The sequence below is a fragment of the Rattus norvegicus genome, chromosome 10 (assembly GCF_021556685.1).
Source record: "Rattus norvegicus strain SHRSP/BbbUtx chromosome 10, alternate assembly SHRSP_T2T, whole genome shotgun sequence".
Taxonomy (NCBI): domain Eukaryota; kingdom Metazoa; phylum Chordata; class Mammalia; order Rodentia; family Muridae; genus Rattus; species Rattus norvegicus.
The window spans coordinates 97,430,534-97,436,533 of record NC_141543.1 but is presented as its reverse complement, the minus strand read 5'-3'; the positions used below and the strand labels follow the sequence as shown (position 1 = coordinate 97,436,533).

The window sequence follows — 6,000 nt, the reverse complement described above, 5'->3', positions numbered from 1 at the left end:
ATTTATTTTATGTATGAGTGCTCTGCTCTATGTGCACCTGCATGCCAGAGGAGGACATCAGATCCTTTTATAGATGGTCATGAACCAGAACATGTATGCTGGGAATTGAACTCAGGACTTCTGGAAGAGCAGCCAGTGCTCTTTAACTGCTGAGCCATCTCTCCAGCCTTCGCTCTGGCCTTCTTATTCTTTTCCTTGGGCATTACTGAGGACAAGGTGGTACTGCCTTACCTGGTGAAATGCTTTTCAAACGAGAGATGGCTCAGTGGTTAAGAGCACTGACTGCTCTTCCAGAGACCCTGTGTTCAATTCCCAGCAACCACATGATGGCTCACAACCATCTGTAATGGAATCCAATGCTCTCTTCTAGTGTGCCTGAAGACAGCTACAGTGTGCTCATATTACATAAAATAAATAATCGTTAAGAAACATATTTCTAGGTAGCACACAGAATAATGGGTCTCATTATTACACGTTCATACCCACAACCTTGTACTCTGCTGTTTGTTCTCACAGTACTCTCTCCCTCCTTCCGTTCATATTTTACGTTTATATAGCTTCCTTCCATTCATATTTTACATTTATATAGCTTCCTTCCATTCATATATTTTTCTGTAGCTTAGCTTATCACTTTGCAGAGCTAGAACTGAAGTCGGTTTCCTGTGCTAAGAAAGCTCTGGATTGGGGCTGGGGATTTAGCTCAGTGGTAGAGCGCTTACCTAGGAAGCGCAAGGCCCTGGGTTCGGTCCCCAGCTCCGAAAAAAAGAACCAAAAAAAAAAAAAAAAAAAAAAAAAAGAAAGCTCTGGATTTGTGCATCATGTATAATCACACACACACTCGAACCCAAGGCCTCCTGCCTGTTGGGTGTCTGCTGATACACCTCCAGCCCTCCAATTCCAGGGCTTTTATCAAGGCTCTTTCCTTTTGTCTTCCTACTCCTTCCTAAAATGGCTATTTGAAAGCTCACATTAGGTAGTAGAGTGAAAAGTGCTTAAGGACATGGAGTTGAAACTACCTTGCAGATCAGATAATTCTCGTTGACTTGTTCTTCACTGCAGGAAAACAAGCAGCCAATTTTTCAAGTCAAATCTTTAAACACCCTAACATTGTAAAAAGTTCAAAAGCATCAGGAGCTTGTGCCTTCCAGGGCTCACACTCGAACTCTGAATGTTGACCTTTCAATACACAGTTCATTCTGACTTAGCAGGGTTGGTGCATGAGAAGCTGTGCATTTGCCTACCAAAATAGTCACGGCAGATTCTGGGAGGAGGGGGTTCTCAGAGCACTTACTGTGGGTAGTCATCCAGTTGGTAAAATCTTTTAGCCATGCTGACTCTCAAACTGCAACATCCTGTTAGAAAATGTGGTATTGGACGAAATACCTAGTGTTTACACATCCCATCGTAATGACTAAGGTTTTAGGGCCCAGGCACTTGTCTAGCATGCTATGAGGCCCTAGGTTCAATGTCTAGTACAGTCCAAAGAAGGGGAAGGGAAAGAAAAGAAAACTTCAATTTGAGGTTGCCTTGTCAGTTACAGTCTGGTGCAGTGGTTCATACTGTCATCCCAGAAGAGATGGGGTTTACAGGGTTTAAAGTCAGCCTGGTTAGCTTGGATTAGGTGTGAGACCCTGCCTCAAAACTATGTTTGGGGCTGGAGAGATGGGTCAGCGGTAAGAAGCACTTGCTGCTCTTGGAAAGGATCTAGCACCCACAAGTTTCTGTCACTCCAGTTCCAGAGGGTATGACACCTTCTGACCTCTGCCTGCTTCTGCACACACATGGTTTGTGCACATACATTCAAGTCCACATACACATACAAATACATTCAAATAGAAGTACACACACAACATACAACAACAACAACAAAAAAAGCAAAGCTTGACACCTTTTCAGGTACTGCTTTCCCTAACGTTCTGGATTCCAAAGACTGTGTGAACTGGCAGAAACTGAGTTTTCCTCCACTCCCTTGCTTTTTGTGGATTCATGAGGATCGATGCTGAAATATTTTAAGACTGAGATTGCAATTTGGGATGTTAAAACATTGGACAAGGCTACAGCTGTGTATAAAACAGCAAGAACCACAGATGAGGGTGGTGTGTGTTTTCATCAAGTCTGTTTGGATGTGGATAAACTTAAAATTCTTGGAAGTTAATAGACCGGTATAAATCTGTGAGGAGACAGCACTAGGAAAAAAATGTATTCATTACTTGACAGGACATATACAGATGTATTGGGTCCTTACCCCACAATAACTGAAGTACTAAAAATTACTTCATGACAAAATGGAGTGCTCATTTTATCAGTCCTATATGCTTTGGCCCCTGCAGCTGTCTTATTTGACAAAGGTAAATCATCACAGATTTCTACAAGTAGAGGACACGCAACCAAACCTTTAATCCCAGCAGAGGCAGAGGGAAGCTGATCTCTTGAGTTCAAGGCCAGTGCAGGCAACATGCGACGCTATCAAAATTACCTCATTACCAAAAAAAGTTATGAACAGAAACAAAATCTCTCGTTTTATGGAGAAAGAAGGAACTTTTGGGCACTGAGGGCAAAGTTTCCTCTTCTAATGCCTGGCCTGAGAGAGACCCAAGTAAGACGTGTGTTTTTCCACTTAAGTCCTACCAGGTGAAATGATTTGGGAGCGGCAGAATGGGATGAGGGGTGGGAATACCCCTGGTAGCCAAGTGAATAGCTATAGTTAGCCCTTGCCCCTTTTCTTTCTGCTGGAAGGGGCCCTTTTGGACTGCAACAAAGACAAACTAGTAGGTCTTTCGCTTCCATATCCTTGGGGAAACCTGCCTTCGTACTAGATAAGGAACGACCTCAGCAAAAGGGAAAAGGCTAGTTAATAACTCTCCCCTACACAGAGACTGTGGGTCTATCATTTCCGATAAGATAAGGATAAGGTGGGAAGCAGGGAGAACCTCTCTGGGGAAAGGCGGAGCTTCCTCTACTGGAGGGTATGGGTGGGGCAAGGCGGAGCCGAGCCCTTCGTGGGCGGTGGTAAGGCGGAGAGCCGGGCAAGGCAGGACTTCCTCTGCAGGAGGCGAGAGGCGGAGCTTCCTATTTGGATGGGGTAAAGCAGAGCTTCCTAGTAAGGGAGGGGCGGGACTTCCTCCGTGAAGCGGGGTAAGGAGGAGCATCTTCCGTGAAGGGGCGGGGCTTCCTTACGGGAGGGGCGAGGCTCGGCCAGTCTCCCTGGTTCCCTCCACTGCGCATGGCACGTTGCGTACCGCCCTCCCAGCAACCGGCCTGGCGGCAGCGCGGCCACAAAACTGAGGAGGCGGAGCCGAGACGGAGTCGGTACTGCGCTCTGACTCCTAGACCAGGTACCGGGTGGCGGGCCCGCCTGGTGCGCTCCCAGGGCCGGTTCCTCTCTCCCGACTCCGAGTCCATCTCCTCGGGGTTGGGCCCCAAGCGGCCATACCGGCTCACCCTCGCCCTCCTCTGGCCCTCATTTAACCTGGGTTCTGGGTTCCCGCATTGAGGTTACAGCCTGAGAGCAAAATTAGGCTTGGGCCTTGCTGGGGAGATGCTGAGCAGAGTTGCCGGACCGGAGAGGCTAGCTCCCGCATGGCCTCCCCACCTTTCCCGGGGCTTCCAGTTGGGGTTGAACTCTCATATGGAAGCAAGATCAGGGCTATCCTCTGCTTTGGTCAAAACGAAGAGCTTCTAATTGTCTTTTTGTCTTAGTTTCCCCAGCAATTTTGGGGACCGAGTATGGTGGCTGAGAGTGAGCACGACCGAAGGGGAGTGGCTAAATAAAATTGTTCATAGTTTTAGGAAATAGGATAACTTCTCAACTCAGCCCTCTGCTAAAATCCTAAGGTACTTCAACTTGACCTCCTTCTCCCAGACTGTTGGAATCGGTCTTACTGAAATACCCGTTGAGGTAGTACCATGTTCCAATATTTGGATGGGTCTTCTATGAACTAGTTGTTAGCTTATCCAGAGATACCCGACACCTGAGACTCAGATCTTGAGAGGTGGTAGACCAAATTTGAGACTGTGGGTGTGGCTTGATTATCTCTAGTGAGGACTTGCTTTCCATTCCTAACACTACCAAGAAGAAAATTGCTATCTTGCCTCTGTCTTAGTTCAAGAACTTAATAGTTTAGCCATTAGTTAGAGCACTGAACTCTCTTTACCCTTTAATTAGGTTTCTTAGATGTTTGGCTGTGTTTATAGTTGTGACCCCAGACATGAAGTTTGGAGGACCAGTGATAAAAATAGAAAAAAAAAAAAAAGTCAGACTAAGAGAATTCTATCGTTGGGTGGCTGGAGAGGAGGCTCTGTGAAAAAGACGACATACTGTAGTCTCTAGCACTCATGTAAAAAGCCATGTGTGGCCATGAGCCTGTGACAAGAGAAACACCAGAGCTCACTGGCCGCCAGCCTGTGTCCAGGCAGAGTAGTGTCCCTTAGCCTCACCAAGCATACAAACAGGTATACACATACATACGAACATATATACGCACAAACATATTATACACACACACACACACACACATATATTGGTAAGTATAAGAGTTAATGTGGGAGCCTGTCACGATAGCACACGCCTTTAAAACAAGCACCCAGGAGGCAGAGGCAGGCAGGTCTCTGAGTTCAAGGCCAGCTTGGTCTACAGAGTGAGTTCCAGGCAGCCAGGGCCACACAGGTGAGGAATGTAGGTAGTTAGTGGGAGCTGCTGTAACAGAGGGTACCTGAGGTGATTACTGAGTGTCAACATTAGACCAGGGACAAGGGGTTGGGGATTTAGCTCAGCGGTAGAGCGCTTGCCTAGCGAGCGCAAGGCCCTGGGTTCAGTCCCCAGCTCCGGGGGGAAAAAAAAAGAAAAAAGATAGACCAGGGACAAAAAGGGAAGCAGAGTCTTTAGACTACACTCTTTTCTTTTTTCAAAAGAGACTGTAGCCAGATGTGATGTTGAATTCCTGATCCTCCTGAGTGCTGAGATGCCATGCGTGAGCCATCTCTAGCCTCTTTTTAAACATCAATACTACTATTCTGGCAAATTACCACCCCACTCCTCCCCCACTTCTTGGAAGATAGAATCCTCAACATTAGCTGAACTCTCAATATTAGTTAAACTTGAACTTGACAGAGATCAATAGCGAAGACACCTGCTGCGCACCCCTCCTGCACACCTTCAACATACACTCATACACTAAGTGGATCAATATTTTAATTTATTCTTCCACTAAAGCCACTAATACCTCAGAGCTTTCCCACCTCTGCCATTGGCTCCGTGGCACATCAATCATTTTCCGAGTACTCAGGAACACAAACACAACATCAGCTATAGAACGGGTTCCCGGATGAGGTATTAAGTTTTCAGTCAGGGACTACACAGCCACATGTCTAGGAGAGTTTGTAAAAGATAGTCCCCCAACTATGCTTGGTGGCACAGGCCTGTAATCCTAGCGCTTAGGAGTGTGGAAGCTGAAGGATCGAGATCAAGGTCACCATCGGCTACATAGTGACTTCATGGTATACTTTGTGGTAGGGGACCCTGTCTTAAAGCAAATTGTCCAACATGCAGAGGATGAAGCAGATGGCTTGGGATGGTGCTGTGTGCTTCATACTTCAATCTTAGCCATCCATCCGTTTCCTGGTGTTTCCAGTGCTACAGACTCCAGGGATGTTGTTTTCTAACCAGCATACTTTTCTCTGGGTTATTTTTACCCCTCCCTTTCTTCATTCCTTCATAGACTGACATTTCTTGGAATGTTCTTCCAAACAAGATGTCTCAAATGTTAGTTAATAACCATGGTCCACATGGCAACCACATTGTCGTCTCCAGGGAGTGAGTTAGGATTTCCCAGCCCACTCCAGACCGTCTGAGCTGCAGCCTGCAATTTCAGAAGATCTCTAAGTGATTTGTGGGCACAAGATGTAAGACACACTGCTTAGACCGCCATTGTGTGTCAAAGCCTCGGGTGCTTTTCCACTCCCTGCTGGTACAGCCATGTGCTGTCTACACACACACTTAGA

The 6,000-nt window shown here is 46.5% G+C and overlaps 1 protein-coding gene across 17 annotated transcripts in view; it reads left to right on the top strand.

Moving 5' to 3' along the window:
• The first annotated feature begins 3,228 nt into the window (after positions 1 to 3,228).
• The window catches only part of Strada (STE20 related adaptor alpha), a 28,995-nt gene continuing 26,223 nt past the window's right edge, over positions 3,229 to 6,000 (top strand). For 13 of the 17 annotated variants that reach the window (XR_015630652.1, XR_015630655.1, XR_015630653.1 and 10 more), the window contains exon 1: positions 3,236 to 3,335. The gene's annotated coding sequence lies outside the window, so the exon portion shown is untranslated. 17 annotated transcript variants of the gene reach the window in all.